Source organism: Palaemon carinicauda, chromosome 31 (genome assembly GCF_036898095.1).
Source record: "Palaemon carinicauda isolate YSFRI2023 chromosome 31, ASM3689809v2, whole genome shotgun sequence".
In the NCBI taxonomy this organism is placed as follows: Eukaryota; Metazoa; Arthropoda; class Malacostraca; order Decapoda; family Palaemonidae; genus Palaemon; species Palaemon carinicauda.
Genome location: NC_090755.1, coordinates 66139681 through 66151901, shown reverse-complemented (window position 1 = coordinate 66151901; position 12221 = coordinate 66139681). Strand labels below are relative to the sequence as shown.

The 12221-nt window shown below is 41.1% G+C and overlaps 1 protein-coding gene and 1 long non-coding RNA gene across 6 annotated transcripts in view; one reads left to right on the top strand and one right to left on the bottom strand.

Moving 5' to 3' along the window:
• Positions 1 to 12221, bottom strand: part of LOC137624491 (GTP-binding protein Di-Ras2) — a 611765-nt gene that overhangs the window by 102744 nt on the left and 496800 nt on the right. The gene's annotated exons all lie outside the window — the stretch shown is intronic.
• LOC137624489 (uncharacterized) overlaps positions 1 to 12221 on the top strand; it is a 93532-nt gene that overhangs the window by 76466 nt on the left and 4845 nt on the right. For 2 of the 5 annotated variants that reach the window (XR_011040742.1, XR_011040741.1), the window contains exon 5: positions 4865 to 4988. The exons of 1 other annotated variant lie outside the window; for it this stretch is intronic. This is a non-coding gene — a long non-coding RNA (uncharacterized lncRNA). Of the gene's footprint in view, positions 1 to 4864; positions 6831 to 12221 lie in introns of those variants that run through there. 2 more of the 5 variants (XR_011040737.1, XR_011040739.1) reach the window with 2 other exon arrangements.

The window sequence follows — 12221 nt, the reverse complement described above, 5'->3', positions numbered from 1 at the left end:
ACTCAATCGGCAACTTAATTTTGCTCACGCGGTTAAGATGCCACCAAAAGATTATAATCCACTACCCCTTACTACCACAGGGGGACCAGTGGTAGCACCTGGCCCGTCAGGTGCATCTCCCTTAGCGGTAGTAGCCCAGCCATCTGGGTCAAGTGCTCAGCCTATAAAAGCCAGACCACAAACCTCTAAAGAGGTCAATATGGTTTCCAACACTCCAAAAGTAATGTCACCGATAGGAGCATCTCCCCTAGAGGTAGTAGCCCAGCCTTATGGGTTAAATGCTCGAACTGTTGAAGTTCTAGCACAATCCTCCAAGGAAGCCAATGTGGCTTCCACCTCCTCAAATGTATTGTCTCAGGCAGACTCTCTACCTGATTTGATGGAGATTAGAAAACAAGATCTTCCAAAGAGGAAAAGGTCCCCATCATCCTCACCTTCATCTAAGTCAGGTAAGTGCCCTACTGCTCATGATCCTAAGGTTGACTTGTATAAAGAACCTAGAAAGAAAGAAAAGAAGAGTGGTGGCCTAGTAAAGCCTTCCATCTCCAGGCCTTACATGGCTTCATCTGAAAAGTCCCAAAAGACAAATGAGACAAAGAAAATTAGTAACAAAAGATAATGTCTATCATCCAGTGGAATTGCAGAGGTCCAAGTACTAGCATTGAACAAATAAAAACTTTAACCAGGGACTCAGACACGAAGGTAATTTGTCTACAGGAAACCAAGATCAGTGACAAACCATTTAATCTTGGACTCAATTATCATTTTTGTAGATCCCCTCCTTTGCAAGCTGCAAGAGCTCAAGGCGGTACAGGTTTTATTATTCACAAATCTGTAAAATTTGAAACAATCCCACTCAATACACCACTACAGGCATGTGCAGTTAAAACTCATATCGGGAAAAAAATTACTTTATGCTCGCTATATATTGAACCATCCTTAGAACTTTTCCTCTTAGATCATGCTGGTAATCCAAGAAGGCTTAGACTTTCTGACCTCCAAGACCTGATCAATCAGCTTCCTGCCCCTTTTATTTTAATGGGTGATTTTAATGTAAAGCATACTTTATGGGGTGGAAATGTGTGCGATAGATGGGGTAATCTTGTTGAAAAATTAATCGACAACAATAATGTAATACTAATGAATGATGTTTCTCCAACTAGGTATGATGTATTCCACAACTCTACATCAGCCATTGATTTGTCAATCTGTTCCTCATCCATTCGATTGGACTACCTTTGGTCAGTAAATGAACACCTACATGGCAGTGACCATTGGCCAATAATGTTAAATTATGTCCATAATCTTCCATCTCAGTGTCCACCAAAATGGAAGATAGACGAGGCAGACTGGGCAGCTTATGAAAACTGTTCACACACTGATAAAGAATATGATGAATTTACATCTCCAGTGCATGCCTATCAACATCTTGAAAATATTATTGATGATAATGCTAGCAAGTTTATACCTAAAACATGCGGTTTACCTCATCGCTCTGTAGTTCCTTGGTGGAGTAAAGAATGTGCCAACGCAAGAAAAGTGACCCAAACTTGCTTCAGAAGATACTTGAGAACAAACTATGTAGCAGATAGAATAGCGTACCTCAGAGCCTGTGCCAAACAAAAAAGAACTTAAAAAAGCAAAGAGAGCATCTTGGAAGAAATATATATCTAATATTAATACCAAAACTCCTTCAAAGGAAATATGGGACAAGATTAGAAAACTTCAAGGTAAATTCGTCCCTAAGTCTCTACCAATATTAAGGGAAAATAATAGATATACAGTATATCTGACCCCAAAGATGTAGCAGAGGTTCTTGCTAAGCACTTTGCCCATGTATCAAGTGCTGACAACTATTCCCCAGCATTTCAACAAATTAGAGCATCAACATCTGTTGTTCCTCCTACTTCTTCAAATACTGAAGCTTTTAACCTGCCTTTTAGTATGGAGGAGATGCAAAATGCTATCTCTAGCTCTTCTTTAACTGCCCCAGGTGAGGATGGCATCCGGTATGAAATGATATCACATCTTCCAGTGGATACCAAGGAATTTTTATTAGAAACCTTTAATGGTCTATGGGCTTCCCATACATCTCCTGATTCCTGGCATACTTCAATTGTAATTCCAGGCCACAAGTCTGGTAAAGACCCAGAACTGCCATCTAGTTATAGGCCCATATCCTTGACCAGTTGCATATGCAAACTATTTGAGAGAATGATCAACAACAGACTTGTGTGGTATCTAGAATCAAAAAATCTTTTATCTAACAGGCAGTTTGGTTTTAGGAAGAACCGAAGTACTCTAGACCCTTTGCTGATGTTATCAAGGGAAATTTCAAATGCTTTTTCTAACCAAAACCAGGTGGTGGGTGTCTTTTTTGACCTCGAAAAGGCATATGACACCACCTGGAGGGGTGGTATTTTAAAGCAATTGGCCTCGTGGGGTATAGGAGGACATATGTTCTCTTTTATTGAAGAATTTTTATCAAACCGCTCAATTAAAGTGAGAGTAGGGTCAGAACTATCTTCATCCTACATGCAAGAAGAAGGTGTCCCCCAAGGCAGCGTATTGAGTGTGACCTTGTTTGCTGTTGCTATTAATAGTCTCATTAGTCACATACCTCCTGGCATACAAGGATCACTATTTGTCGATGACTTTGCAATTTATTGTAGTGGATCATCTGCACTTCAAGCATGCCAAAATCTTCAAATTGCAATAAATGCTGCTTCCGCATGGGCAAATTCTCGTGGATTCATGTTCTCTCCTCAGAAGACCAAAGCCATTCGCTTTACTCGTACTCGTAAAAGGGAAGAGATCCCCACCCTTTTCTTAAATGATTGTATTTTGCCATATGAGGATAGTGTCAAGTTTCTTGGAGTCATTTTTGACAAGAAAATGACATTTGGTCCCCATATAAATGACCTATCTATCAGGGTTAAGAAGTCACTGAACATTCTGAAAGTGATATCGCATTTTGATTGGGATGCTGATAGAACAACTTTGCTTAGAATTTATACATCTTTGTGTCTGAGCAAGTTAGACTATGCATGCCAAATATATGGGTCAGCTACAAAGACTTTACTTGGAAAACTTGATATTGTTCACAATGCTGGGCTTCGCATCTGCACAGGTGCTTACAGAACATCTCCCATTGACAGTCTCTATGTTGATTCTGGCATACCTCCCCTTTCCATTCGCAGAGAGGAGTTGAGTTTGAGGTTTTTAGCTAGGTCCCTTGCTGTGAGAAACAATCCTAACTGTAAATATGTTAGGGCGCCTTTAGATCGGGCTCCTAACAGATCTAGAGTGCCTAAGCCTTTGGAAGTACAGCTGAAAAACGATGCTAGAGAAGTAGGCTTGTTAACAGCACAGATAGCAGAGGTAGGATATCCCAAGTCTCCTCCTTGGTGTAATCCACCTGTTAAAGTATGTTTTACGGCAGGAGGGAAAAATACTTTACCTAGTAGGGTAATGAAAAGTGAGTTTTTAAATCATGCTGCTCAACATCATGGGAAACATGAGATGGCTCCAAATCGGCTGCAGGAGTTGGAAGTGCAGCTGTGGTGGGGGATATTGTTATTAGAAGGAAACTCCCATCCTCTTGTTCAATTTTTACTGCTGAGCTGTACGCAATAATTCTCGCAGTCCAATATATTTTTAAAAATGGCAACCAAAATAGTTTTTATACAATTTTTACGGATTCCAATAGTGTTTTACTCTCATTAAAACAAATTATGCCAGGCCATCGTCTAGTACAAGAGGTGCAGGACTGGTTAGTACTTCTGCAGTCTAGGAAGAGTATCAGTGTTCACTTCTGTTGGGTCCCTGCCCATGTTGGGGTGGATGGGAATGAACAAGTAGATAAGGCAGCAAAGGAAGCTTCAGGGCTAAGTAATCCATCCCCCTTGAGTATTCCTTACAAAGATCTTAAAAGTGAGATTCATCTTTACTGTAAAAATAAGTGGCAAGCTCGATGGTCTGAACTGACCACCAATACAAAATTGAAACAAATCCACCCATTGGTGGATAAATGGTCATCTTGTAATTCTACAAGTAGAAGGGATACCATTATTTTAACTAGGCTGCGTATTGGCCATACACATGCAACGCACAATTATTTAATGAAGAGTGGGGAAGGGAGACAGGCCCCTCTTTGTAATACCTGTCAAGTGACAATGGATGTTAAACACATTTTAGTCGATTGTCCTGTTTTTAATCTTCAGAGGAGGACACATTTACTCCAGGACAAACCTTTAAGAGATATACTGGGGGAAAACTGTAATACCCTGAACTTGAGAAAATTTGTACAAAGTATTGGGTTATATTATGAGCTATAATTGATTTTATTAATTTATTTATTTATTTTACCCTTTTAATCCCTATTTATTTCACATCTAGATTTTATTGTATGAAAGTGTTACGATTTGTATTAAAGGTTAAAATGATACTAAATGGTGTGAGTGTACAGATATGATTGAATGATTTTCATTATATAGCGCTGAATGGCCTTTGATGCCCCAGTGCTTGGCTTAATGCCTAAATCCTATATTCAATTCAATTCACTCTTTCATCACGGCTCCTGACTCCAGGTATCTTGGAAGTTTGCAAATTGTGTTTTCGTTTTGTCGAGTGTTTCTTGCGGTGGCATGATTTTTCTTGTTGGTAAGCCCATGCAAGCTCGATGTCCTGGGTATAGGCATTTGTGTAACTCTTTCATGTTGTCCATGCATATTGACTGCTGTGTATAATCAGAGGGATGGGATTGTTTTGGAAGCTTCCCTGTGGTGTTTGTGCCATGTAGTTAAATTCACAATGACAGAGGTTTATTATGGTTGAAAATTAATTTATTACTTTATCTCTACAGAACTTAATGGCTCCATGCTCAAGAAGAATTTGACCCATTGTTACTTACTGGTCTCGTTTGCAGCTCAATTCATCTGAGGTTTGTTGAACTGTCATCAGCAGCTTCCTGCTCTGTCTACTGTAGTAATTTCCAGCAGGTAAGATATAATTTACATTAGGACTTAGACCAGGCTGCTCACTCTGCAGCCAAAGCTCTGACAGGAATACAGCCCCAGCAGCTGGACTAGCCAGAACTTTGAACTAGGATATACTCAGCAGCAGCTGGAACTCTTGACTGGATATACCCACAGCCAAAACTCTTGACTGGAATACAGCTAAACCAGCAGCAGCAGCTAAAACTTTTTACAGGGATGCAGTCTCAAAATGGGATATACCCAGCAACTGCTAAAACCTTGACCGGAATACAGCTAAAGCAGCAGCAGCAGCTAAAACTCTTGACTGGGTTGCAGCCTGTAATTCGAACTAGCAAATACCCAACAGTTGCCAAAACTCTTACTGGGATAGAGTTAAAACTCCAACAGCAGCTAAAACTCTTGACTGGGTTGCAGCCTCGAACTGAGATGTACTCAGGAGCTGCTGATCCAGGCTGGAATACATCTAAAGAAGCAACGGCAGTGGAGTCTTTGACTGGCAATATACCCAGCAGCTGCGAAAACGAACTGGAATACAGGTTGAGAAGCAGCAGCAGTAGTAGTGAAAACTTGTGACTGCTGGGTAAAGCAGCTTCCAGAACTGACTGGGGTGCAGCCCAAGTAAGGGCAGCTACCATAGCTTGGAATGGAATAGAGCTCCAACAACCAGAAACTTAATAATACAGTAACAGCCAAAACTACCCTGGAAAACGCAATAGTAGTCAAATATTGCATTGGGATACAGCCTCTGCAACAGCAGTCAGGAATCAGACAGGAATGTAGCCCCCCACAACAGCAGGCAGGAATCAGTAGTTAAGAATTAGACTGTAAAGTAGAAATCAGGGATGCAGGTTTAGCCACAGTCAGAAATCAGACTGGTATCCACCAGCAGTTAAAAATCAAAGTAGTAAAACCAGTAGTAACAGTAAGGGCCAAGAATGTTAAAAGTCTGCACACCCCTAGCAGCAGCAACCAAAAACGTGACAGGGATGCATCCATATCAGCAGCAGCCAAGAATGATACGGATGCATCCATATCAGCAGCAGCCAAGAATAGGATACGGATGCATCCATATAAGCAGCAGCCAAGAATAGGATACGGATGCATCCATATAAGCAGCAGCCAAGAATATGATACGGATGCATCCATATCAGCAGCAGCCAAGAATATGATAGGGATGTATCCCTAGCAGCAGAAGTTAAGAATGTGATAGAGATGCACCCCTAGCAGAGCAGCAGAAGCCAAGAATGTGCTGTGGATGCACCCCTAGCAGAGCAGCAGAAGCCAAGAATGTGATGTGGATGCACCCCTAGCAGAGCAGCAGAAGCCAAAAATGTGATAGGGATACACCCCTAGCAGAGCAGCAGAAGCCAATAATGTGATAGGGATACACCCCTAGCAGAGCAGCAGAAGCCAAAAATGTGATAGGGATACACCCCTAGCAGAGCAGCAGAAGCCAAAAATGTGATAGGGATACACCCCTAGCAGAGCAGCAGACACCAAGAATGTGATAGGGATGCACCCCTAGCAGAGCAGCAAAAGCCAAGAATGGGATAGGGATGTACCCCTAGCAGCAGAAGCCAAGAATGTGATAGGAATGTACCCCTAACAGAGTAGCAGAAGCCAAGAATGTGATAGGGATGTACCCCTAACAGAGCAGCAGAAGCCAAGAATGTGATAGGGATGCACCCTAACAGAGCAGAAGCAGCCAAGAATGTGATAGGGATGCACCCCTAGCAGAGCAGCAGAAACCAAGAATGTGATAGGGATGTACCCCTAGCAGCAGAAACCAAGAATGTTATAGGGATACACCCCTAGCAGCAGAAACCAAGAATGTGATAGGGATGTACCCCTAGCAGCAGAAACCAAGAATGTGATAGGGATGTACCCCTAGCAGCAGAAACCAAGAATGTGATAGGGATGTACCCCTAGCAGCAGAAACCAAGAATGTGATAGGGATGTACCCCTAGCAGCAGAAACCAAGAATGTGATAGGGATGTACCCCTAGCAGCAGAAACCAAGAATGTGATAGGGATGCACCCCTAGCAGAGCAACAGAAGCCAAGAATGGGATAGGGATGTACCCCTAGCAGCAGAAGCCAAGAATGTGATAGGGATGCACCCCTAGCAGAGCAGCAGAAGCCAAGAATGCGATAGGGATGCACCCCTAGCAGAGAAGCAGTAGCCAGGAATGTGATAGGAATGCACCCCTAGCAGAGCAGCAGAAGCCAAGAATGTGATAGGGATGCACCCCTAGCAGCAGAAGCAGAAGCCTAATTATGTGATAGGGATGCACCCCTAGAAGCAGAAGCCTAATTATGTGATAGGGATGCACCCCTAGCAGCAGAAGCAGAAGCCAAGATTGTGATAGGGATGCACCCCTAGCAGAGCAGCACCCTCTTAACGAGAGAATGCCTTGATGAAGTCATTGGGCTTCAGCACGGCATATCATTCCCGTGCTGAAGGCTTGTGACGGGCAAGAGGGCTCTCGAACTGGGGAATTTCTTTTCCTCAGTTTGACTCTAAATTTCTCTCATTCTTTTTCTATTACCTCTTATTGCTTATTCCTCCTTCATAATTATCAGCTGTCTCCAACCTTGCTGTCAAAACTCTTTTACCCATTTCACTGTCCAGGTTTTTTAGAGGGGACATTGTATCCATGATCGGTTTTTATTTCAAAATCAATTGTGGGAGCTGTGGTGGTCTTGCCAACTGCCCGAAAATGTTTGGACACCTAGGAGTGTCAGTATTCCCATACTGGCACGCGGAACTATCTCTTAGGAAATTTGGCCTTCGGATTCCAGGGGTTGGCTATTTTATAGAGATAGGACTCTCGGCATTCTGTCCGGTTTGCCTGCCACTATGATTAGAGTGGGGATGATTGTATTCTTGAAATGCTCTCAGTCCCATCAAGCGGGTTTGGCATACACTTGAGCCACTCTAATCATAGTGGTACCATCCCTTTGTGGTAGGGTAGGGAGTGGACATTTGGTAAGCAGCTTTCACAGGTGTCATTGGTGGAGAAATTAATTCCAGGAAAGGGTAACGGTGTCTTCTTTGGAATTTCAGACAGTCTTAATCTTTTCTCTCCCTTAAACTATATTTTTTTCCATTGTTTTTTTTTTTCCATTGTTATTATGACCCCTTCCCTCCCCCTGAAAAAATAATTAATGAGTAAACTTAATATTCCCCGTACCCCTGGATCAAATGGCGAACCCCAGACACCGTTGACGACTTCTGCTTGTTTAAATAGGGAAAGCTCTGTTGACAACCTCGGCAATAAAAAGGATTCCTCCAACAATACTTCTTTGACCAGTGTTGTTAAAGACAATTTATCGGCACTGGTGGAAAATGATGCTTGTAATAACCGTAATACTTTACCCTCTGGTTCTGGCTCATTACCAGATCCAACAAAAAATCTGAAAATTCTCCACTTAAAAAACATACCAATTGGTTGTAGCTATGACATAATTCATGAAGCCTTCTGTAGATTTGGAGCAATCAAAGAAATTTTAATGGAGCTTAATGGTAGTAAAGGCTTTTGGGAAGCTTGGGTATCATTTTCAAGTTTTGAGATTGCTTTAGAAGCAAATAAAAATTTAGAGAGCATAAAAATTGACAATTGTTTGATTTCTGGGGCTTTATGTGATAAAGCACCAAGACACCTAGAGATATATAAACCAGAAGAATGGATGGAAAAAGAAATAGAGCATAGACTTCCAGAAGTAAGAACCCCCAAGCCCCCAACATGGATAATTGCATCTGGAAAGATAGATAATTATAACTATTATAAGATTAGTAAATTTATACAAAAAAAAGTTGGTTTAATTAAAAGTAAGGATATTAGTAGATACGGTAAGCAATCTGTTTTGATTAATGCAAAATCAGATACTCAAGCTCACATGCTTTGTGGCATGAAGATTGCAGAAATTGATCCTATTAAGGATATTAAACCACATATGAGCTTCAGCTATGGTAAAGGAGTAGTTTTTGATAAAGATCTATATGAATTCTCAGAACCAGAAATTCTGGACATGTGCCCTGCTAATGTTTGGAAAGTAAGTAAGATCCCTCAAACAAGCATGGTAGTTTTAACATTTGAAACCCCTGTTATACCAGATCATATAATTATTGAGAATGAAAGAGTACGTGTTCGAGAATATAAACCTAGGCCTTTACAATGCTTTAATTGTTTCAAGTACGGTCACCCTTCCCGGTACTGCAATAATACGAAGATCTGTATTAACTGTTCTTTGTTAGAACATGGCCAATGCAACAGAGATACAACCTGTGCAAACTGTAAAGATAATCATAAACCAAATGATAAAAGATGTAGAGAATACAAGAATGAAGAAGCTGCAATCTTGAAAGCAAATGCTGAACATATAAGTGTAGGTTATGCAAAGCATTTACTCAATCGGCAACTTAATTTTGCTCGCGCGGTTAAGATGCCAACAAAAGATTATAATCCACTACCCCTTACTACCACAGGGGGACCAGTGGCAGCACCTGGCCCGTCAGGTGCATCTCCCTTAGTGGTAGTAGCCCAGCCATCTGGGTCAAGTGCTCAGGCTATAAAAGCCAGAGCACAAACCTCCAAAGAGGTCAATATGGTGTCCAACACACCAAAAGTATTGTCACCGATAGGAGCATCTCCCCTAGAGGTAGTAGCCCAGCCTTCTGGGCTAAGTGCTCGAACTGTTGAAGTTCTAGCACAATCCTCCAAGGAAGCCAATGTGGCTTCCACCACCTTAAATGTATTGTCTCAGGCAGAATCTCTACCTGATTTGATGGAGATTGGAAAACAAGATCTTCCAAAGAGGAAAAGGTCCCCATCATCCTCACCTTCATCTAAGTCAGGTAAGTGCCCTACTGCTCATGATACTAAGGTTGACTCTTATAAAGATCCTAGAAAGAAAGAAAAGAAGAGTGGTGGCCTAGTAAAGCCTTCCATCTCCAGGCCTTACATGGCTTCATCTGAAAAGTCCCAAAAGACAAATGAGACAAAGAAAAATAATAACAAAAGATAATGTCTATCATCCAGTGGAATTGCAGAGGTCTAAGTACTAGCATTGAGCAAATAAAAACTTTAACCAGGGACTCAGACACGAAGGTAATTTGCCTACAGGAAACCAAGATCAGTGACAAACCATTTAATCCCGGACTCAATTATCATTTTTGTAGATCCCCTCCTTTGCAAGCTGCAAGAGCTCAAGGTGGTACAGGTTTTATTATTCACAAATCTGTAAAATTTGAAACAATCCCACTCAATACACCACTACAGGCATGTGCAGTTAGAACTCATATCGGGAAAAAAATTACTTTATGCTCGCTATATATTGAACCATCCTTAGAACTTTTCCTCTTAGATCATGCTGGTAATCCAAGAAGGCTTAGACTTTCTGACCTCCAAGACTTGATCAATCAGCTTCCTGCCCCTTTTATTTTAATGGGTGATTTTAATGCAAAGCATACTTTATGGGGTGGAAATGTGTGCGATAGATGGGGTAATCTTGTTGAAGAATTAATCGACAACAATGATGTAATACTAATGAATGATGGTTCTCCAACTAGGTATGATGTAGTCCACAACTCTACATCAGCCATTGATTTGTCAATCTGTTCCTCATCCATTCGATTGGACTACCTTTGGTCAGTAAATGAACACCTACATGGCAGTGACCATTGGCCAATAATGTTAAATTATGTCCATAATCTTCCTTCTCAGTGTCCACCAAAATGGAAGATAGATGAGGCAGACTGGGCAGCTTATGAAAACTGTTCACACACTGATAAAGAATATGATGAATTTACATCTCCAGTGCATGCCTATCAACATCTTGAAAATATTATTGATGATAATGCTAGCAAGTTTATACCTAAAACATGCGGTATACCTCATCGCTCTGTAGTTCCTTGGTGGAGTAAAGAATGTGCCAACGCAAGAAAAGTGACCCGAACTTGCTTCAGAAGATACTTGAGGACAAACTATTTAGCAGATAGAATAGCATATCTCAGAGCCTGTGCCAAACAAAAAAGAATTTTTAAAAAAGCAAAGAGAGCATCTTGGAAGAAATATATATCTAATATTAATACCAAAACTCCTTCAAAGGAAATATGGGACAAGATTAGAAAACTTCAAGGTAAATTCGTCCCTAAGCCTCTACCAATATTAAGGGAAAATAATAGATATATATCTGACCCCAAAGATGTAGCAGAGGTTCTTGCTAAGCACTTTGCTTATGTATCAAGTGCTGACAACTATTCCCCAGCATTTCAACAAATTAGAGCATCAACATCTGTTGTTCCTCCTGCTTCTTCAAATACTGAAGCTTTTAACCTGCCTTTTAGTATGGAGGAGATGCAAAATGCTATCTCCAGCTCTTCTTTAACTGCCCCAGGTGAGGATGGCATCCGGTATGAAATGATATCACATCTTCCAGTGGATACCAAGGAATTTTTATTAGAAACCTTTAATGGTCTATGGGCTTCCCATACATCTCCTGATTCCTGGCATACTTCAATTGTAATTCCAGGCCACAAGTCTGGTAAAGACCCAGAACTGCCATCTAGTTATAGGCCCATATCCTTGACCAGTTGCATATGCAAACTATTTGAGAGAATGATCAACAACAGACTTGTGTGGTATCTAGAATCAAAAAATCTTTTATCTAACAGACAGTTTGGTTTTAGGAAGAACCGAAGTACTCTAGACCCTTTGCTGATGTTATCAAGGGAAATTTCAAATGCTTTTTCTAACCAAAACCAGGTGGTGGGTGTCTTTTTTGACCTCGAAAAGGCATATGACACCACATGGAGGGGTGGTATTTTAAAGCAATTGGCCTCGTGGGGTATAGGAGGACATATGTTCTCTTTTATTGAAGAATTTTTATCAAACCGCTCCATTAAAGTGAGAGTAGGGTCAGAACTATCTTCATCCTACATGCAAGAAGAAGGTGTCCCCCAAGGCAGCGTATTGAGTGTGACCTTGTTTGCTGTTGCAATTAATAGTCTCATTAGTCACATACCTCCTGGCATACAAGGATCACTATTTGTCGATGACTTTGCAATTTATTGTAGTGGATCATCTGCACTACAAGCATGCCAAAATCTTCAAATTGCAATAAATGCTGCTTCCGCATGGGCAAATTCTCGCGGATTCATGTTTTCTCCTCAGAAGACCAAAGCCATTCGCTTTACTCGTACTCGTAAAAGGGAAGAGATCCCC